Source organism: Pseudophryne corroboree, chromosome 3, assembly GCF_028390025.1.
Source record: "Pseudophryne corroboree isolate aPseCor3 chromosome 3, aPseCor3.hap2, whole genome shotgun sequence".
Taxonomy (NCBI): domain Eukaryota; kingdom Metazoa; phylum Chordata; class Amphibia; order Anura; family Myobatrachidae; genus Pseudophryne; species Pseudophryne corroboree.
Window position 1 is genome coordinate 312,205,253 of NC_086446.1, and position 23,962 is coordinate 312,229,214.

The following is a 23,962-nucleotide window of genomic DNA, read 5'->3' on the forward strand; positions in this document are numbered from 1 at the left end:
TTTAAGAGACTGTCAACAAGTTCCAAATTAAACTCTCTATCTTCCTCCTTCTCTTCTGACCCAGAATTAGAGGAAGCCTGATAATCAGCATAACCGCACATAGAGGCTGACTCGTCCGAAGAGTCAATACTAGCCAGGGATCTAGATCTCTTATTCCCCTGCAAATCAGCCAGCTGTTCTTTCGTAACAAAAGACCTCTTCATCCGGTCCTTCAATTCCTGAATCTGACTGGACTGACTGGCCTGCTGAATGTCACTCTGTATACAGTCCTCACAGAACTTCACATTCCCAGTAGAAGAAAAAATCTTATCACATGCTGCACACTGTATATCCATATGCCTCTTCTTGCATAGCCTCTTCTTAGGAGGAGACACACTAAAAAATGAACAGCAGTAGCACTACATTAAAATCTGAACTACACAGGAAAATCAGACCTGAGAAAAGAACATGTCCTCTATGAGGACTTACCTCTTCCGGGCACTCATCGTCTTATGGGGAGAAGGCTCTCTATCTATGCTGGTAAGCATAGATCCTGCCCAGCTCATAGGAGTCTCTCACTGCTAGTGTGCAGCGCCATTATTTAAACTCCAAAAACCATAGATAGCGGCGCTGAGCAGACCGTCCCAGCCTACAGGACGGCCGCTCCAGCACTTCCGCCCGCCAACCGCCGCACGCTGTCTCTCACAGCGCTTCCGCCCGCCAGCCGCACCTCCCCTTCGCCCCGCTGCCCTTCCGGCCACCCGCACTTCCGGTCCCGCCGGAGATACAAGCGCCGCGGCTAGCGGAGCAAAGCTGCACCCAGGGAGACGGCTCCAGACATCGGCGTGAGGGAGAGGGACCAGCAGCAAATACCCAGCGGGCGGACACCTTAAGCTTAACAGCGGGGACTTACAAAACCGCCCCAAGCACACACTGCCTTCTCCAGGGAGCCACCCTCTTCCAGTACGGCTACACAGAGGCGTATTACTGGGAATAGAGGTAAATGTCTACTAGTAACAAACACATCATCCCCTGTCAAGCTAGGAGACAGGAAAAAGACTAATGGGGGAAGGGGAGGAGCAGGGCTATATACCCAAGGTGGGTGGTCCTAAAGTGTTAAAATGTTTCCCTGTCTAAGTTTAGGAATAGGATACAATTCCCAAGAGTAAGGGCTGCCATGAAGTAGTGTAGGAGAAATCACGTTATCAACGGTAAGTTCTTACCATAACGTATATTTCTCTGGCTGGGTCCACAGGATTATCCACAGGATAACATTTGGATTCCCAAAGCCATTTAGTGGTGGGGACGCTCCTGATTGCACAGGAGGACCTTTCGCCTGAAGTCTGCGTCATGAGAGGCAAAAGTATCCAAGGCATAATGTCTGATGAATGTGTTTATGGAAGACCATGTGGCTGCCCTACATATCTGTTCTGCTGAAGCACCCTGTTGTGCTGCCCAAGAAGGACCTACCTTACGTGTAGAGTGTGCAGAGACATTAGCCGGAATAGGGAGATCTGCATGAGAATAAGCTTCTGATATTACCATTCGGAGCCTTCTCACCAGCGTCTGTTTACTAGCAGGCCATCCTCTTCTATGGAATCCGTAGAGGATGAAGAGAGAATCTGTTTTCCTGATGGCACTAGTACGATCTATATAGATTCTTAAAGCCCGGACCACGTCCAGCGACGCTTCTCCCGCAGATAGTCCCGATACCTGAAATGCTGGGACTACAATCTCTTCATTCAGGTGAAACTTTGATACCACCTTTGGAAGATAGCTAGATCTCGTTCTGAGAACTGCTCTGTCTGGAAAGAAACTTAGGAAAGGAGACTTACATGATAATGCTCCTAAATCTGACACTCTTCTGGCTGACGCCATTGCCAGTAAAAAAAGAACTTTAACCGTTAACCACTTAAGATCTGCTCTCTCAAGTGGTTCAAACAGAGGACCCTGGAGAAATTTAAGAACTAAATTCAAATCCCAGGGAGCTGCAGGAGGAACAAATGGAGGTTGAATATGTACTACTCCTTGAAAAAACGTACGTACATCCTGTAAATCAGCAATCTTTTGCTGAAACCATACAGTTAATGCTGATACTTGAACCAACTTTCAAACCTTTATCCAATCCTGCCTGAAGGAAATCCAAAATCCTAGCTACTTTAAAAGATCTCGGATTGACATTTTTTCCAGTACACCAGTGAATATAGGCTTGCCATATTCTATGATACACACGGGCCGAAGGCGGCTTTCTTGCTCTAAGCATAGTTTGGATTACCTGTTTCGAAAATCCTTTAGCCTCTAGGATAAAGGTTTCAACAGCCACGCCGTCAAAGATAGGCGATCCAGATGACTGTGACAACAAGGACCCTGCATTAGCAGATCTGGACGTTGAGGGAGCAGTATCGGTGCTTCCACGGACATTCTCAACAGATCTGCGTACCAATGCCTTCTTGGCCAAGCTGGAGCTATTAGAATGATTGCTCCTTTTGCCTGTTTTATCTTTCTCACTACTCTGGGTAACAGATATTGGCGGGAACAGATACGCCAGCTGAAACCTCCATTCTACTGACAGTGCATCTACAAGGACCGCTCCTGGGTCCCTTGTTCTCGATCCATACCTTGGAACTTTGTTGTTCAGACGAGACGCCATAAGGTCTCTCTCTGGTAGACCCCATCTGTTCACCAGTGTCTGAAACACTTCTGGGTGTAGTGCCCATTCGGTTTCCTGAATGGTGTGCCGACTGAGAAAATCCGCTTCCCAGTTTAGTACACCCGGGACAAATACTGCTGACAATGCTGGGAGATGGAGTTCTGCCCATTTTAGAATGGGAGTTACTTCCTCCATCAGTTTCTTGCTGCGAGTTCCTCCTTGACTGCTGTCGCATTGTCTGAGCGGATCTGGACTGGTCTTCCTTGTAGATTGTCCTTTGCCTGAACCAGAGCCAAGTAAATGGCCCTTATTTCTAACAGATTTATTGACAGGCGACTTTCCCTTGTGGTCCACTTTCCTTGGAACCATAGGCTTCTGAGTACCGACCCCCAGCCCTGCAGGCTGGCATCTGCCACTCTTTTATCCAAAAGGGTATCCCCTTGTTTAAATGGTCTGTCTGTAGCCACCACGCTAGAGACCTTTTTACATTTACTGGAATCTTTATCATCTGCTTCTTTATCGTCTGATGATTTCCGTTCCATTTGGTCAGAATAAGGTTTTGCAACGGTCTGGAGTGGAATTGCGCATATTGCACCATGTCGAAGGTTGATACCATCAGACTCAACAGTCGCATTGCTGCATGGACTGACATTGTCTGGTCTTGCAACTCTTCCTGAGCCATGACCTGCACCTTGACTATCTTTTTCTCTGATAAGAGAACTTTCTGTAGGTCTGAATCCAATATGGCTCCCAAATGAACCATCCGCTGCGCTGGATTCAGGGACGACTTTTCCCAATTTATGAGCCACCCGTGTCTCTGTAAACAAACTATCGTCTGTTGAAGATGGCTCAACAGTAAATCTTGCGACTGTGCTAAGATTAACAGGTCGTCTAGGTATGGGAATATTCTTATCCCCTGTTTGCGCAGACAAGCTGCCATAACCACCATGATCTTGGTAAACACCCTGGGTGCTGTAGCTAGCCCGAAAGGCAGAGCTTGGAACTGGAAATGTTCCTGGAGGATGGCAAACCTGAGGTAACACTGATGCAACAGTGCTATAGGCACATGTAGGTAAGCATCCCGTACATCCAGAGATACCATGTAATCTCCCGGTTCCATAGCCAACATTATGGAGCGCAACGTCTCCATGTGGAACTTCGGGATCCATATGTATTTGTTTAACCTTTTCAGATTTAGAATTGGTCGATATGACCCATTTGGCTTCTGGATTAGAAATAGATTGGAGTAAAACCCCTGTCCCCTTTGTGATGGAGGTACTGGGACAATCACACCTGACTGCAGTAATTTTTGGACTGCTTCTAGCAGGGCATTGGCCTTCAACTCTATACGAGACGGGCTGGTGCAAAAAAATCTTTGAGGAGGCTGCCTCCTGAATGGGAACCCATACCCATGAGATACTACCTTCCACACCTAAGCATCTGCTGTTGACTGTTGCCATATGTGTGCAAAAAGAAGGAATCAGCCCCCAACCCTGGAATCCTCCAGGCGGAGGCCTGTCTCTTCAGGCTGACGGTTTCTGTTCAGGTTTGGAAACTGGCTTTTTGCTAGCCCACTGCTTCCTACTCCTGGATTTAAACTGGGGTTGCTTAGGCTACTCTTTAGCTTTCGCTTTGCCAGCGAAATGAGCGAAATTTTAAACCCTTGGACTTAGGGTTATAAGCAGCCGGAAATCTGACCTTTTTAGATTCAGCCTCTGATTCTAGGATATCCGATAAAGGTTTTCCAAATAATATATTACTGACAAAAGGCAATGCTTCCAATTCTTTCTTGGACTCCGCATCTGCCTTCCAGGTCAGTAGCCAAACTGCTCTGCGAGCGACTACTGTCAAGGCTGAAGCTTTAGAAGCAACTGTACCTACGTCAATTGCTGCTTCTTCCAAATACTGGGCAGTTTGTCTTAAACTGCAAAAACGATCCTCTTGCTCCCTAGTAGGAGAAGGGATGTCATTCTCTAGTTCCTCTATCCATTCGCCCATTGCCTTTGCTACCCAAGCCATAGCAGGTCTTACCACTGCTCCTACTAGAGAAAAAATATTTTTCAAAAGGCTCTCTACCCTTCTGTCTGTGACAATCATTCAATGAGGTAGATGACAGTGGCAAAGCAGATTTATGCACGAGTTGCAGAACATGTGCATCTACTTTTGGAGGAACTTCTCTCTTCGAACAATCCACAGCAGGAAATGGATAATAAGAATCCCATCTCTTAGGAATCTTATACTTTTTACTGGGCGCTGCCCAAGACTCATCCATCATTTCCGTCAGCTCATCTGACGCTGGGAATTCAGCTTTAACTGATTTTGTTCGTTTAAATACAGGTGCTTTAGCTTTTAACACTGTCTTGGCTGGCTCTTCCAACGAGAGAACAGCCTTCACAGCATTAATAAGTTCAGCTACGTCCTCTGAATTAAAGCTCTGCGACTGATCATCATACGGAGTTGAATCTATTGCATCATCATCATCCGTGTAGTCATCTTGTGTAGTCTGCCACACAGACGTATCTGTCTTAGTCTTACCTGTCCCCTGGTTGCTTGTAGAGGCTACTGGAAACAAACCATAGGAAGGGAGCTGCATGTATGGGTTCATAGTGTAACCTAACCCTTGAGGTGGTGCTTCCGGAGTTAACCTGTCCGCTATTGAAGATAGAGTCTTTGCGAACATATTCCATGGTGGCTCTGTTGGTGGTTGAACCAACTCCTGTTTTTTACTTCGCTGAAAAGCGAAACAGTTTGCACACAAACCCTCGTAAGTGACCAATTGATTCATATCAATAACCCCTGACTTACAAGATAAGCATGTTAGGGCTGTGGGAGTGCTTGATAAATTCTCATCACTTTTGCCGCTCACAGACATGGTATTAACCTGTTATTGACTACACAATTTGTGACTGAAAATCACCCTATATGTCAGTATATAGAGGTGAGATCAATCTGACCACAGTGCACCTGATTTGAGGGTCAGAGCAGGACTGACATTACACAGAAAAGTCAGCACACATACTAGCAGTCAGTCACATGTTAAAGCATTAGACATTGCCATATGAGAATACAACCTCCATAACAACTTATACATAAGTAGGAAAATTGTACTTCTGTTTTAAACTGGTCCTTTTTTCAACATATCATGCAGAAAACACAGTAATCCACAGGTCTCATATGCAATAGGTACTAAAAAAATAAGAATTTACTCACCGGTAATTCTATTTCTCGTAGTCCGTAGTGGATGCTGGGGACTCCGTAAGGACCATGGGGAATAGCGGGCTCCGCAGGAGACTGGGCACTCTAAAGAAAGATTTAGTACTATCTGGTGTGCACTGGCTCCTCCCTCTATGCCCCTCCTCCAGACCTCAGTTAAGGAAACTGTGCCCGGAAGAGCTGACATTACAAGGAAAGGATTTTGGAATCCAGGGTAAGACTCATACCAGCCACACCAATCACACCGTATAACTTGTGATAAACTTACCCAGTTAACAGTATGAACAAACAACAGAGCATCAACCAATGGATGCCAACATAACATAACCCTTTATTAAGCAATAACTATATACACGTATTGCAGAAAGTCCGCACTTGGGACGGGCGCCCAGCATCCACTAAGGACTACGAGAAATAGAATTACCGGTGACTAAATTCTTATTTTCTCTAACGTCCTAGTGGATGCTGGGGACTCCGTAAGGAACATGGGGATTATACCAAAGCACCCAAACGGGCGGGAGAGTACGGATGACTCTGCAGCACCGAATGGGCAAACACCAGGTCCTCCTCAGCCAGGGTATCAAACTTGTAGAACTTTGCAAATGTGTTTGAACCCGACCAAGTAGCAGCTCGGCAAAGCTGTAATGCCGAGACCCCTCGGGCAGCCGCTCAAGAAGAGCCCACCTCCTTGTGGAATGGGCTTTTACTGATTTTGGATGCGGTAATCCAGCCGCAGAATGAGCCTGCTGAATCGTGTTACAGATCCAGAGAGCAATGGTTTGCTTTGATGCAGGAGCACCCAGCTTGTTGGATGCATACAGGATAAACAGCGAGTCAGTCTTCCTGACTCCAGCCGTCCTGGCAACATAGATCTTCAAAGCCCTGACTACATCTAGCAACTTGGAATCCTCCAAGTCACGAGTAGCCGCAGGCACCACAATGGGTTGGTTCAGATGAAAAGATGTCACCACCTTTGGCAAAAACTCGGACGAGTTCGCAATTCTGCCCTGTCCATATGGAAAACCAGATAGGGGCTTTTACATGACAAAGCCGCCAATTCTGACACACGCCTAGCTGAGGCTAGGGCCAACAGCATGACCACTTTCCACGTGAGATACTTTAGCTCCACCATCTTAAGTGGCTCAAACCAGTGGGATTTCAGGAAAGCCAATACCACGTTAAGATCCCAAGGTGCCACTGGTGGCACAAAAGGAGGCTGAATATGCAGCACTCCCTTAACAAACGTCTGAATCTCAGGCAGTGAAGCCAGTTCCTTTTGAAAGAAAATGGATAGGGCCGAAATCTGGACCTTTATGGACCCTAATTTTAGGCCCATAGTCACACCCGACTGTAGGAAGTGCAGGAATCGACCCAGTTGGAATTCCTCTGTAGGGGCCTTCCTGGCCTCACACCAAGCAACATATTTTCGCCATATACGGTGATAATGTTTTGCTGTCACGTCCTTCCTAGCCTTTATCAGCGTAGGAATAACTGCTTCCGGAATGCCCTTTTCTGCTAGGATCCGGTGTTCAACCGCCATGCCGTCAAACGCAGCCGCGGTAAGTCTTGGAACAGACAGGGCCCTTGTTGTAACAGGTCCTGTCTGAGAGGCAGAGGCCACGGGTCCTCTGTGAGCATTTCTTGCAATTCCGGGTACCAAGTCCTTCTTGGCCAATCCGGAACAATGAGTATTGTTCTCACTCCTCTTTTTCTTACAATTCTCAGCACCTTTGGTATGAGAGGAAGAGGAGGAAACACATAGACCGACTGGAACACCCACGGTGTTACTAGTGCGTCCACAGCTATCGCCTGAGGGTCCCTTGACCTGGCGCAATATCTTTTTAGCTTTTTGTCGAGACGGGACGCCATCATGTCCACCTGTGGCAGTTCCCATCGATTTGCAATCAGCGTGAAGACTTCTTGATGAAGTCCCCACTCTCCCGGGTGGAGGTCGTGTCTGCTGAGGAAGTCTGCTTCCCAGTTGTCCACTCCCGGAATGAACACTGCTGACAGTGCTAGTACGTGATTCTCCGCCCACCGAAGAATCCTGGTGGCTTCTGCCATTGCCACCCTGCTTCTTGTGCCGCCCTGGCGGTTTACATGGGCCACTGCCGTGATGTTGTCTGACTGAATCAGCACTGGTTGGTTTCGAAGCAGAGGCTCCGCTTGACTCAGGGCGTTGTATATGGCCCTTAGTTCCAGGATATTGATGTGCAGACAAGTCTCCTGACTTGACCACAACCCTTGGAAGTTTCTCCTTGAGCGACTTCCCCCCACCCTCGGAGGCTTGCATCCGTGGTCGCCAGGACCCAGTCCTGTATGCCGAATCTGCGGCCCTCGAGGAGGTGAGCACCTTGTAGCCACCACAGAAGAGACACCCTGGCCCTGGGGGACAGGGTGATCATCCGATGCATCTGAAGATGCGATCCGGACCACTTGTCCAGCAGATCCCACTGAAAGATCCTCGCATGGAACCTGCCGAAGGGAATGGCTTTGTATGACGCCACCATCTTTCCCAGGACTCGCGTGCAGCGATGCACCGACACCTGTTTTGGCTTTAGGAGGTCTCTGACCAGAGTCACGAGCTCCTGAGCCTTCTCCTCCAGCCTTCTTCTGGTCTGTGTCCAGAATCATGCCCAGGAAGGGCAGACGCGTCGCAGGAATCAGCTGCGACTTTGGAATGTTCAGAATCCAGCCGTGCTGACGCAACGCTTCCTGAGAGTGTGCTACGCTGATCAGCAACTGCTCCCTGGACCTCGCCTTTATGAGGAGATCGTCCAAGTATGGGATAATTGTAACCCCTTGCTTCCGAAGGAGCACCATCATTTCCGCCATCACCTTGGTAAAAACTCTCGGTGCCGTGGACAGGCCAAACGGCAACGTTTGGAATTGGTAATGACCGTCCCGTACCACAAACCTGAGGTATTCCTGATGAGGCGGATAAATGGGGACATGCAAGTAAGCATCCTTGATGTCCAGAGACACCATAAAATCCTCTTCCTCAAGGCCTGCAATGACCGCTCTGAGCGATTCCATTTTGAACTTGAATTTCTTCAGATAAATGTTCAGGGATTTTAAATTTAAATTGGGTCTGACCGAACCGTCCGGTTTCGGTACCACAAACATAGTGGAATAGTAGCCCCTTCCCCGTTGAAGGGGGGGGGACCTCTACCACCACTTTCTGGAGAAAAAGTTTGTGAATTGCCTCCAACACTATCTCCCTTTCCATGGGGGAAGTTGGTAAGGCCGATTTTAGGTAACGGTGAGGGGGCATCACCTCGAATTCCAGCTTGTAACCCTGAGACACAATTTGTATAGCCCAAGGATCCACCTGTGAGCGAACCCACTGGTGGCTGAAATGTCGGAGACGCGCCCCCACAGCTCCTGGCTCCGCCTGTGGAGCCCCAGCGTCATGCGGTGGATTTAGTGGAAGCCGGGGAAGACTTTTGTTCCTGGGAACTAGCTGCATGGTGCAGCTTTTTTCCTCTACCCCTGCCTCTAGCAAGAAAGGACGCACCTCTGACCTTCTTGCTCCTCTGAGAACGAAAGGACTGCATTTGGTAATACGGTGCTTTCTTAGGCTGTGGAGGGACATAAGGCAAGAAATTTGACTTCCCAGCCGTAGCTGTGGAAACTAGGTCCGAGAGACCGTCCCCAAACAATTCCTCACCCTTATAAGGTAAAACCTCCATGTGTTTTTTAGAGTCGGTATCCCCTGTCCATTGCAGAGTCCATAAGACCCCTCTTGCAGAAATGGACATTGCGTTAACTCTAGAGCCCAGCAGGCAAATGTCCCTCTGGGCATCCCGCATATATAGGACCGCGTCCTTGATATGTGCCAGGGTCAGTAGAACAGTGTCCCTGTCCAGGGTATCTAACTCCTCAGACAGAGAATCCGTCCATGCAGCTACCGCACTACACATCCAGGCCAAAGCAATTGCTGGCCTCAGCAGTGTGCCAGAATGTGTATAAACAGACTTCAGGATAGCTTCCTGCTTTCCATCCGCAGGATACTTTAGGGCGGCCGTATCCGGAGACGGCAGGGCCACCTTCTTAGAAAAGCATGTCAACGCCTTGTCTACCCTAGGGGAGGATTCCCAGCGTAACCTGTCCGTTGGCGGGAAAGGATACGCCATAAGTAATCTCTTGGAAACTATCACCTTCCTGTCAGGGGAATCCCACGCTTTTTCACATAATTCATTTAATTCATGTGAAGGGGGAAAAGTCACTTCATGCTTTTTCTCCCCATACATATAAATCCTCTTGTCAGGGACAGGATTTTCCTCAGAAATGTGTAATACATCCTTCATAGCTACAATCATGTAGCGGATGGCTTTAGTCATTTTAGGCTGCAACTTTGCCTCATCATCATCGACACTGGAGTCAGATTCCGTGTCGACATCTGTGTCAACTATCTGGGATAGTGTGCGCTTTTGAGACCCTGACGGCCTCTGCGCTGTAGGATCAGGCATGGGTTGAGACCCTGACTGTCCCCCGGTTACAGTTTTATCCAATCTGTTATGCAAGGAGTTTACATTATCATTTAACACCTTCCACATATCCATCCAATCAGGTGTCGGCACCGTCGGCGGCGACACCACACTCAGCTGCACTTGTTATGCCTCCACGTATCCTTCCTCATCAAACATGTCGACGCAGGCGTACCGACACACAGCACACACACAGGGAATGCTCTGACTGAGGACAGGACCCCACAAAGGCTTTTGGGGAGACAGAGAGAGAGAGTATGCCAGCACACACCCCAGCGCTATATAACCCAGGGATTACACTGTACCTTAGTGTTTACCCTGTAGCTGCTGTTAATATATATATATATACTGCGCCTAAATTTATGTGCCCCCCCTCTCTTTTTTTACCCTTTAATGCATCTGTATACTGCAGGGGAGAGCCGGGGGAGCGTCCTTCCAGCGGAGCTGTGAAGAGAAAATGGCGCTGGTGTGCTGAGGAAGAAGGCCCTGCCCCCCTCAGCGGCGGGCTTCTGTCCCGCTTTAATGTGTAAAAAATGGCGGGGGCTCGGGCATATATACAGTCCCAGACTGTATATATGTCTCTTTTTGCCAAAAAGGTACTTAATTGCTGCCCAGGGCGCCCCCCCCTACGCCCTGCACCCTACAGTGACCGGAGTGTGCGGTGTGCTGTGGGAGCAATGGCGCACAGCTGCAGTGCTGTGCGCTACCTTAAGTGAAGACAGGAGTCTTCAGCCGCCGATTTCGATGTCTTCATGCTTCTGCTGCTTCTGTTCTTCTGGCTCTGCGAGGGGGACGGCGGCGCGGCTCCGGGAATGGACGATCAAGGTTAGGTACCTGTGTTCGATCCCTCTGGAGCTAATGGTGTCCAGTAGCCTAAGAAGCGCTACCTAGCTGCCGTGAGTAGGTTTGCTTCTCTCCCCTCAGTCCCTCGTAGCAGAGAGTCTGTTGCCAGCAGAAGCTCTCTGAAAACAAAAAACCTAACAAAATACTTTCTTTTCTAGCAAGCTCAGGAGAGCCCACTAGGAGGACCCAGCTCGGCTGGGCACAGATTCTAACTGGGGTCTGGAGGAGGGGCATAGAGGGAGGAGCCAGTGCACACCAGATAGTACTAAATCTTTCTTTAGAGTGCCCAGTCTCCTGCGGAGCCCGCTATTCCCCATGGTCCTTACGGAGTCCCCAGCATTTACTAGGACGTTAGAGAAATTAACAATGCAGAGAATTTTTAGTACTGTATACCCTGCCTCCGTAGAGCGGGATACAGGGAGACTCACCACACTTCCATATCCAAGAAAATACGCTCGTAAGACGCTGAGTGGATTCAGACGCTACTGGTGTACACTGCCGCTCTTGTATAACTGATAACGGACACGGACGCTCACCAACGGACACGGACGCTGAGCGACTTCCACGTGTATGCAGACGCTAAGGCCTGCGACTCGGTCTGGGCGGGTTTATCTCCAGTGTACACAACCGCAGCGTCTAAGCTGCGACCAAGTACCCTCGTGGTAGCGTCTGAGCCGGAAGTGAGGTCATTCAGTTCGTGAAACGAGAAACCCGCGGAAACTGGCCATGAACTCGGAGGAGGGACGGCCAGGAGAGCGTCTGAATCCCCCTGTTGACTTAAACTCCCAGGATTGCGGCCTCTACCTAGTCCTGGCGCCTATGATCCCCGGAGCATAGCGCTGTCGCACTCTAGATGTTCGGCGCATCAACACACTGTTTGTAGTCTCCACCAAATCAGTGTAGCTGTATCCTGACCCCTCTAGTAAGAGGAAGTACATAGACTCACCATCTCCCCATGCTCCGGCCACAGCCTGGTTACGTCTGCTGGACCTGCTAGAACATCCGACACAGACGCCCGTCGAGACAGCACCGATACTCGAAGGTAAGCGTTGTTGCAACCCGGTGGGGAGTTGTTGGAGCGACTCTATCTAATATGCGTTTAAGACGCTGTTAAGATAAGTCGCTCAAAAAACCAGTATAGTAAGTCTATAAAAATAAAATAATAAAATAATAAAAGCTTGAGGCTGCTCTCACAACAGCCCTGTGACCATGCGGCTTCCTGCCGCACCAAGCAAAAAACTGATCTGACTGAGTCAGTGGGCGGGACGATATGGTGAAGGCCCCAATGCATCCTGGGAGGCCAGAAAGCTCGTGACCGTGTTGGTGCCATTTTCGCTGTCGCTCGACAATATCCCAATGTTATCCTGTGGATAATCCTGTGGACCCAGCCAGAGAAATATTGGTGCCCCGGAAAGTGTCTAAATTCCCCATTATATACGTATGCATGTATGTATGTATGTATGTATGTATGTATGTATGTATGTATGTATGCATGTATGTATGTATGCATGCATGCTTTGTGTATGAACATTGAAGGGCTGGATGTAAGGCAGGGTTGCTGACATTCAGGCTGCCCCCTCTGGGAGAGGGCAGCCAGCTCAGAGCTGCAGGGGGTGGTGCGGGCGGGCATAACGCTGCATAGAAGTGTGGTGGGGGTTTGGTGTTCGCAGTCTCGTCAATGCCGCCATTATAGCCCCGCCTGTAATGGCGGCATTGACAAGACTGCGATGATGAAAATCAGCACGAATTGTGCTTTGTAAGTCAGAGGCTGGGGAGGGTTGGAGGCGTTGCTGGAGACTTGCCCACCTTTCTGAGGGTTCGGGAGTGGCGACCAATTTTCGGGAGCCTCCCGGCCATTCCGGGAGGGTAGGCAAGTATGATGTAAGGTGTATATGATGTAAGGTGGACATTGGAGGTGGGGGGAGAATACAATGTGTAGGTGTAAGGAAGTATGGTGGGACTACATAAATGTGTCTAAATTTTTATATATATATATATATATATATATACACACATATACATACATATATATATATATATATATACATATACACACACTTTGTTACACGGCATCACTACTGTAGTGACAGGTTTTTTTTTCCCATCCGTCATTACTCCTCTATACTTGCTTTGCTTTATCTTATCTTACACGGGCAGGAACGAAAATGAATGGCTGAAAAACACGTTTTTTTATTTTCACTGCCACAAACTGTGCTCCCTGCTTTATGCAACATTCCCAGGCAACTAAACCAGTCTTTAGTAATATAAAAGCATGACAGAAAGGCATACCAGGAAGCCAGAAATATAAACCACTAAGTATATGGTATATATATATAGTAGATAGCTATAGAGATATATATATATATATATATATATATATAGCAACTTTTGCTAATACATTAAAGGTGCCTGAAGGAGATCCACAAACCTCATTTCACCCTAAGAAATCACTACATCACATTTCATTATGGTGTAAACCAGGCATGTCCAAACTGCGGCCCTCCAGCTGTTGTGAAACTACATATCCCAGCATGCCCTGACACAGTTTTTCTGTCAGAGAATGCTAAAGTTGTGTCAGGGCATGCTGGGATGTGTAGTTTTTCAACAGCTGGAGGGCCGCAGTTTGGACATGCCTGGTGTAAACGTAAATCACACACACTGGAGACAGCCATCTTGGAGTTCAAATGCAAATAGAAAGGAGACTGCTGCACATGTATAATAAATGATATTGTTATCATAACAAATATTATTTGTATCAGGGGTGTTGCCTAGTGACAACTAGTATATGCTTAGAACAAAGGAAGAAGAAAAGTGTCTTTTATATGGCACACAACTGAATTAAATAAAACTTAACTTTTGTTATAACAGTATAACATTTTGTAGTGAAGTTTAAAGGGCCCCATACACTTACGCGACATGTCCGTCTGACATGTCGCGGGCGATCACCCCGGCAGCCTACCGGGGGGCAGGATCGCCCAAGATACATCGTATGGTGTCCTTTTGCATACGATGTATCTTGGGCGATCCCACCCATGCCTGCACGGTCGGACATGATTGAATGTGCAGCACATTCAATCTGGAGGATACGATCCAATGCTCACGGGAACGCACATTGGATCGGATACACCTCCAAAATGCCCGATTTCACCAGATATATCGGGCCGAATGCCCGAAATCAGATGAAATTGGGCATTATCGCTCTAGTGTATGGGGCCCTTTAATTTAATCCAGTTGTGCGCCTTCTAAAAGACAGCACTTTTCTTCGTTAGTTCTTGGGGTTCAACCAATATTCAGCCTTTGCATCTCAGTGGTGTCACTAATTCCTAGTGAATTGGGCAACTGCACTCTCAATAATAATGCTTCTACCCACATAAGGTCTGCTGTGTGAATGTGATGGATTACATCTTCCTGTAGTGAGTGCATTTTCATACATATAATAATCCTTTCCTATAAATATACAAAATAACAAAAAGGACAGACTTATTCCCCTTAACTCTGTCCTTTGTTATTTTATATATCTATAGGAAAGGATTACTCTATGTGCAATGGATTGCCCAATTCCCCATTTTATCACCAAGGGTTGTGATATTCAACAAGTTGTAAATCCCCAATTCGACGATCAACAATTTTAGGATTTTAAACAGGCTGCGTTTACAAATGGTTTTGATCACCGATTTGGTAAATTAGAGTTGGGGATTCATGTCGCTGATGTACAGCCCACATTATTTCTGAAATACAAGAGAGTGATCAGGCTGGCTGGGCCATACATACACAGTGGAGCTTTTTACTTACGTCTCAGAGGCAAGCCCAATACAAGGATGCAGGCAATGAATTTCCAGTAAAATCTGCAGAATAAGGAGAGAGATGTAACTCAAACCCTGTAACACTCACATTATACGCAATTATAACAAACCCATGGATACCATTAGCTCAACCGTCTCTAACACTGGTGGACTTTGCTTGCATAAACTTTCAAACTAACATTTTCACACACAATTTAAAAGTGATAGCGTGTACAGGTAAAGCTTCATGAACAGGGTGACAATGACGTGCAACAATAAGGTCAAACTACATTTAAAATAACATTATATACATAAAGGCATTCACAAACACACATATACTCATAAAACCACTATAATGCTGTCACACAGACACCCCTCAAGAAGTTAGTCATTTCTCAGTTCTATACAGCCCCACTGGCTCCAATGTTCAAGGGTGACATTATAGAAGTATCATGTATTAATTGTATCTCAGCCAGCATCATATACATCCTGTCATGCAGTACAAAAGCCACCTATGTTCAATAGTTCTTTTTAGTGCAAGACCCTATAGACTTAGGCTGGGTGTGAGGCACACTGGTACTGGCACAGCATAGGATGATTCCCTGAAAAATTAGAGAGAGTATAGCTGTAATTTCAGAGGTAATAACTTAGGTACTAGGCAGAGCAAGTTTTCAGTGTAACTTTCAATGTAAGACTACATCCCAATTTACTATATAATGACATGGTGTCAGGCAAAAGACCCTAAAACATAGGTTGACCAATTGCAAAACAATGGTATATACAGTGTCTGCAGGGCCAAAGTAGATAAGAGAAGTCGATGTGCCATTATATAATTTATTTACAACATGCAAATAAATATATTTATGGCAAACACAACTAAAATGTTTATCATGCATTAAAATGCAAAATAACTATTAGAACTCAGTGGATTTAGTAAATGGAGATTTTCTGACACCTATTAAAACTACTAATTTTAATGATTTATATGGCAATCTGTCATTCACAAATTCTAGTAAAGACAAATTGTTGTATAAATCAATTTTCAAAACCTCCAAACACAAAAAGTGACAAGTATAGAACAGCGAGAATCTAGTAACTGACAATTTTGGAAATTGCTATTAAAATCGCCAGAAATTACCTCAATGTTTCCAGTAAAAGAAATCCAATAAGTTACCCATGCATTTCAATGGTAAGCCAATCTGAGATATTTACATATCCTCAGTAAATAAGCCGCTAGTCAGTCTAACTGGCCGACATCACCAGGTCAACAGAATACATTCTAAGTTGTTGCAGGAAGTTTTTCCTGTCTATTATGTTTCAGATTTTATTCTCTATAACTGAATCTCTTGACCATGCCCCTGTATAAATTTTTGCATTGGAGTTGCTGTCAGATTTTATATATATCCTTCCTAACTATGCTCACTTTCTCAGCAATTGTGTATGCCGCCGCCGCCGACCAGCAATGTGACCTTCGGTGTCGGCCTTGCAGGCAGCTCAATTTGGACTATCGTCCAAGAGATGCCTGCACAGCCCAGCCTGTGTGACGTCACTGAGCGATATGAATGTCATATCGCTCAGTGTGTACGACCGGCCGCCCCGGCTTGGGTTACACTGGGCGACGTTGCCTAGTGTGTACCCACCTTAAGAAAGGATGCACTACAAAGAAGTCCCATTCCAAGACAGTGTCACATAGGGAGTTTGACTGGGGCAGTATACCTGTCAAATCGTAACACAGGTGTCCTAAGGTGAACTCACGGAAAATACAAAACTCCCGTGGAACAGAACTACAAAAGCTTGATCTTGATATTCTGTATGAATACAGACTGTAAAAAAAAAAAAAAAAAAGCAGTATAGCTTTCAGAAATGTAGGGCAATTTTGACCAATAATTTCCTGCCGCTCTATATTTGCATAGGGTCTGAACCAATTTGGGGGATGATACAGAGTTGAATGTACTGCTGAGGTGTATCTTGACTGCTGTCGCACTGAGCATTTAATCAGCAAGTACACTAAGGCAAATTACATTGAGTGCGTCAATGCTATGTAGACCGGGCCAAAAGCGTAAATTCCAAACGTATTTTTTGCCGCTAGTAAATGGTGGGTGCAAGTGCATTCTGCTACGGTTGAGGACTAGTAGAAAACCAAAGCTACTCATAGGCAGTGGGCGTACCTCAAGATGTGTACAACTCGGGATCTGGGAAAATATATATACAGCAACGTATTTTGTTTTGTTCATACATGCAATGTGGAAACACATAGGCCTAGTTTCCATCCAAATCTGTATCACACACCGGTCAATGAAATCAGGAACAAGTAGGGTGAATTGCTGTCCCAATCTGCAGGTTTTAGAATAAGGCTACAAAAAAAATAAGATTTTACTTACCGGTAAATCTGTTTCTCGTAGTCCGTAGTGGATGCTGGGGACTCCATAAGGACCATGGGGAATAGCGGGCTCCGCAGGAGACTGGGCACTCTAAAGAAAGATTTAGTACTATCTGGTGTGCACTGGCTCCTCCCTCTATGCCCCTCCTCCAGACCTCAGTTAAGGAAACTGTGCCCGGAAGAGCAGACATTATAAGGAAAGGATTTTGGAATCCCGGGTAAGACTCATACCAGCCACACCAATCACACCGTATAACTTGTGATACACTTGTCCAGTCAACAGTATGAACAACAACAGGGCATCAACAATGGATGCCAACATAACATAACCCATTATTAAGCAATAACTATGTACACGTATTGCAGAAAGTCCGCACTTGGGACGGGCGCCCAGCATCCACTACGGACTACGAGAAATAGATTTACCGGTAAGTAAAATCTTATTTTCTCTGACGTCCTAGTGGATGCTGGGGACTCCGTAAGGACCATGGGGATTATACCAAAGCTCCCAAACGGGCGAGAGAGTGCGGATGACTCTGCAGCACCGAATGGGCAAACTCAAGGTCCTCCTCAGCCAGGGTATCAAACTTGTAGAATTTTGCAAATGTGTTTGAACCCGACCAAGTAGCAGCTCGGCAAAGCTGTAATGCCGAGACCCCTCGGGCAGCCGCCCAAGAAGAGCCCACCTTCCTTGTGGAATGGGCTTTCACTGATTTTGGATGCGGCAATCCAGCCGCAGAATGAGCCTGCTGAATCGTGTTACAGATCCAGCGGGCAACGGTTTGCTTTAAAGCAGGAGCACCCAACTTGTTGGGGGCATATAGGATAAACAGCGAGTCAGTTTTCCGGACTCCAGCCGTTCGGGCTACATAAATCTTCATAGCCCTGACTACATCTAGTAACCTGGAATCCTCCAAGTCACGGGTAGCCGCAGGCACTACAATAGGTTGGTTCAAATGAAAAGATGACACCACCTTTGGCAGAAATTGGGGACGAGTCCGCAATTCTGCCCTGTCCATATGGAAAACCAGATTTTACATGACAAAGCCGCCAATTCTGACACACGCCTAGCCGAAGCTAATGCCAATAGCATGACCACCTTCCACGTGAGATACTTCAGCTCCACGGTCTTAAGTGGTTCAAACTAGTGGGATTTTAGGAAACCCAACACCACGTTGAGATTCCAAGGTGCCACCGGAGGCACAAAAGGGGGCTAAATATGCAGCACTCCCTTAACAAACGTCTGAACTTCAGGAAGAGACGCCAGTTCCTTTTGAAAGAAAATGGATAGGGCCGAAATCTGGACCTTTATGGATCCCAACTTCAAGCCCATAGTCACTCCAGACTGTAGAAAGTGCAGAAATCTGCCCAGTTGGAATTCCTCTGTAGGGGCCTTCCTGGCCTCACACCAAGCAACATATTTTCGCCATATGCGGTGATAATGCTTTGCTGTCACGTCCTTCCTAACCTTTATCAGCGTAGGAATAACTTCCTCCGGAATGCCTTTTTCCGCTAGGATCCGGCGTTCAACCGCCATGCCGTCAAACGCAGCCGCGGTAAGTCTTGGAACAGGCAGAGCCCCTGTTGCAACAGGTCCTGTCTGAGAGGCAGAGGCCATGGGTCCTCTGTGAGCATTTCTTGCAATTCCGGGTACCAAGGTCTTCTTGGCCAATCCGGAACAATGAGAATTGTTCTCACTCCTCTTCTTCTTACGATTCTCAGTACCCTGGGTATGAGAGGAAGAGGAGGGAACACATAGACCGACTGGAACACCCACGGTGTTACCAGGGCGTCCACAGCTATCGCCTGAGGGTCTCTTGACCTGGCGCAATACCGTTGCAGCTTTTTGTTGAGACGGGACACCATCATGTCTACCTGTGGCAGTTCCCATCGACTTGTAATCTGAATGAAGACTTCTTGATGAAGTCCCCACTCTCCCGGGTGGAGGTCGTGCCTGCTGAGGAAGTCTGCTTCCCAGTTGTCCACTCCCGGAATGAACACTGCTGACAGTGCTTGTACGTGATTCTCCGCCCACCGAAGAATCCTGGTGGCTTCCGCCATCGCGACTCTGCTTCTTGTGCCGCCCTAGCGGTTTACATGAGCCACCGCGGTGATGTTGTCTGACTGAATCAGCACCGGTTGGTTGCGAAGCAGGGGCTCCGCTTGACTCAGGGCGTTGAATATGGCCCTTAGTTCCAGAATATTTATGTGCAGACAAGTTTCCCGACTTGACCACAACCCTTGGAAGTTTCTTCCCTGAGTGACTGCCCCCCACCCTCGGAAGCTCGCATCCGTGGTCACCAGGACCCAGTCCTGTATGCCGAATCTGCTGCCCTCGAGGAGGTGAGCACTCTGTAGCCACCACAGAAGAGACACCCTGGCCCTGGGGGACAGGGTGATCAGCCGATGCATCTGAAGATGCGATCCGGACCATTTGTCCAACAGATCCCATTGAAAGATCCTCGCATGGAACCTGCCGAAGGGAATGGCTTCGTACGATGCCACCATCTTTCCCAGGACTCGCGTGCAGTGATGCACCGACACCTGTTTCAGTTTTAAGAGGTCTCTGACTAGAGTCACAAGCTCTTGAGCCTTCTCCGTCGGGAGAAACACCTTCTTCTGGTCTGTGTCCAGAATCATGCCCAGAAAGGGCAGACGCGTCGTAGGAATCAGCTGCGACTTTGGGATATTCAGAATCCAGCCATGCTGTTGCAACACTTCCTGAGAGAGTGCGCTACGCTGATCTGCAACTGCTCCCTCGACCTCGCCTTTATGAGGAGATCGTCCAAGTATGGGATAACTGTGACTCCTTGCTTTCTCAGGAACACCATCATTTCTGCCATCACCTTGGTAAATATTCTCGGTGCCGTGGACAGACCAAACGGCAACGTCTGGAATTGGTAATGACAGTCCTGTACCACAAATCTGAGGTACTCCTGATGAGGCGGATAAATGGGGACATGCAAGTAAGCATCCTTGATGTCCAGAGACACCATAAAATCCCCCTCTTCCAGGCTTGCAATGACCGCTCTGAGCGATTCCATTTTGAACCTGAATCTTTTCAGATAAATGTTCAGGGACTTTAAATTTAATATAGGTTTCACCGAACCGTCCGGTTTCGGTACCACAAACATTGTGGAATAGTATCCCTTCCCCTGTTGATGAAGGGGAACCTTTACCACCACCTGCTGGAGAAATAGCTTGTGAATTGCCGCTACCACTACTTCCCTTTCCATGGGGGAAGCTGGCAGGGCCGATTTTAGGTAACGTTGAGGGGGCATCACCTCGAATTCCAGCTTGTATCCCTGAGACACAATCTGTATAGCCCAGGGATCCACCTGTGAGCGAACCCACTGGTGGCTGAAATGTCGGAGACGCGCCCCCACCGCTCCTGGCTCCATCCGTGGAGCCCCAGCGTCATGCGGTGGATTTAGTGGAAGCCGGGGAGGACTTCTGTTCCTGGGAACTAGCTGTAAGGTGCAGCTTTTTTCCTCTGCCCCTGCCTCTAGCAAGAAAGGAAGCACCTCTGACCTTCTTGCTTCTTTGTGCGCAAAAGGACTGCATTTGGTAATATGGTGCTTTCTTCGGTTGTGAGGGAATATATGGCAAAAAGTTGGACTTCCCAGCAGTAGCTGTGGAAACCAGGTCCGAGAGACCGTCCCCAAACAATTCCTCACCCTTGTAAGGTAACACCTCCATGTGTTTTTTGGAGTCGGCATCACCTGTCCACTGCCGAGTCCACAGGACCCTTCAGGCAGAAATTGACATTGCATTAATTCTAGAGCCCAGTAGGCAAATGTCCCTCTGGGAATCCCTCATATATAGGACAGTGTCTTTTATATGCCCCAGGGTCAGCATAATGGTATCCCTGTCTAAGGTATCCATTTCCTCAGACAGATTATCTGTCCACGCTGCTACAGCACTACACATCCACGCCGACGCAATTGCCGGCCTCAGTAGAGTCCCTGAATGTGTATAAACAGATTTCAGGATACTTTCCTGCTTTCTATCTGCAGGATCCTTTAGGGTGGCCGTATCCTGCGACGGCAGGGCCACCTTCTTAGATAAGCGTGTCAGAGCTTTATCTACCCTAGGGGAGGATTCCCAGCGCACCCTGTCCTCTGGCGGGAAAGGGTACGCCATAAGTAACCTTTTGGAAATCAGGACTTTCTTATCTGGGGAATCCCACGCTCTTTCACATAACTCATTTAACTCATGTGAAGGGGGAAAAGTCACCTCTTGCTTTTTCTCCCCATACATATAAACCCTCTTGTCAGGGACAGGGTTTACCTCTGATATGTGTAAAATATCCTTCATCGCTATAATCATGTAACGTATAGCTTTTGTCATTTTTGGTTGCAATTTTGCATCATCGTCGTCGACACTGGAGTCAGAATCCGTGTCGACATCTGTGTCAACCATTTTGGATAGTGGGCGCTTTTGAGACCCTGAGGGCCTCTGCGCTGTAGGATCAGGCATGGGTTGAGACCCTGACTGGCCCGAGGTATCAGCTTTATCCAACCTTTTATGTAAGGAGTTTACATTATCATTTAACACCTTCCACATATCCATCCAATCAGGTGTCGGCACCGTCGGCGGCGACACATCAGTCAACTGCACTTGCTCTGCCTCCACATAGCCCTCTTCGTCAAACATGTCGACACACGTGTACCGACACACCACACACATAGGGGAAGCTCTAAATGAGGACAGGACCCCCACAAGGCCTTTTGGAGAGACAGAGAGAGAGTTTGCCAGCACACACCCCAGCGCTATAAAACCCAGGGATTACACAGTAACTTAGTGTTTACCCAGTAGCTGCTGTATCATGATTATTTGCGCCTAAATTTATGTGCCCCCCCTCTCTTTTTTACCCTTCTACCGTGATTCTGCAGGGGAGAGCCTGGGGAGCTTCCTCTCAGCGGAGCTGTGGAAGGAAAATGGCGCTGGTGAGTGCTGAGGGAGAAGGCCCCGCCCCCTCAGCGGCGGGCTTCCGTCCCACGATTTCTTGTAAAATAAATGGCGGGGGCTCATACATATAACAGTGTGCCACTGTTTATATGCAGCATTCGCCAGGAGGTAGCAATTGCTGCCCAGGGCGCCCCCCCCCCCCCTGCGCCCTGCACCCTACAGTGACCGGAGTGTGTGGGTTAGTGTGGGAGCAATGGCGCACAGCTGCAGTGCTGTGCGCTACCTCATGTGAAGACAGGAGTCCTCTGCCGCCGATTTCGATGTCTTCTCCGCTTCTGCCGGCTTCTGTCTTCTGGCCCTGCGAGGGGGGCGGCGGCGCGGCTCCGGGAACGGACGACAAGGTCAGGTCCTGTGTTCGATCCCTCTGTAGCTAATGGTGTCCAGTAGCCTAAGAAGCGTAACCTAGCCGCAGTTAGTAGGTTTGCTTCTCTCCCCTCAGTCCCTCGTAGCAGAGAGTCTGTTGCCAGCAGAAGCTCTCTGAAAATAAAAAACCTAACTAAAATACTTTGTTATTAGCAAGCTCAGGAGAGCTCACTAAAAGCAACCAGCTCTGTCCGGGTACAGATTCTAACTGAGGTCTGGAGGAGGGGCATAGAGGGAGGAGCCAGTGCACACCAGATAGTACTAAATCTTTCTTTAGAGTGCCCAGTCTCCTGCGGAGCCCACTATTCCCCATGGTCCTTACGGAGTCCCCAGCATCCACTAGGACGTCAGAGAGAAAAAAATCTGAGTTCTGAGATACCATAATGTACACCATTCCTTCTGAAGAAACCGTCACAGTTTGACGGTGGAGAAACGGGTCAAGGATCTACGGCAATTCTACCACCGCTAATTGCTTCCTGCCATCCATCAATACACAGGAGGGAGATGAGTACTAGCCCCGGCCTCCCTCCCACTTTCAGGACTTTGACAACATTAAGGACGTCTGACTGCCCTACATGCTTCCAAGTTTTGGCTCCGCCGTCAATGCACAAGACAGATACGGTGAGCTGTTACAATCTCTCCTCTGGCACCTGAAGTAAAAATGCTGTGATCTATACCTTCAGCCACTAGCCATTTGGAGTCAAGAAAGCAATCATTCCTGATGATGCGGCTGCCAGACGCTAAGAGCCACAGTATTATAAATGGGAGGTGGTAGCATACCGCTGGCAACAGAACTCTCTGGTGCACTATTACACATCCTGAAAAAAAAATCTCAGGCGGTCTGGCCCTACTGCTGCATGTAATGACTGACTTTAATTGTTGCCTCTGTATATGTCTGATGTGCTACCTACACTTTGTATTACACAGGCTATAGTGCGTGCGAATGTATGTATGTATGTATATACATATATATACATACATACATATATATATATATACATATATATATATATATATATACATACATATATATATATATATATATACATATATATATATATATATATATATATATATATATACATATATATATATACATATATATATATATATATACATATATATATATACATATATATATATATATATATATATATATATATATACACATACATATATATATATATATATATATATATATATATATATATATATATACACATACATATATATATATATATATATATATATATATATATACATATATATATATATATATACACATACATAC

At 47.1% G+C, this 23,962-nt stretch overlaps 1 protein-coding gene across 1 annotated transcript in view; it reads right to left on the reverse strand.

Moving 5' to 3' along the window:
* LOC135055407 (signal transducer and activator of transcription 5B) overlaps positions 1-23,962 on the reverse strand; it is a 478,909-nt gene that overhangs the window by 178,553 nt on the left and 276,394 nt on the right. The window contains exon 2 of the mRNA XM_063959429.1: positions 14,968-15,020. The gene's annotated coding sequence lies outside the window, so the exon portion shown is untranslated. The remainder of the gene's footprint in view (positions 1-14,967; positions 15,021-23,962) is intronic.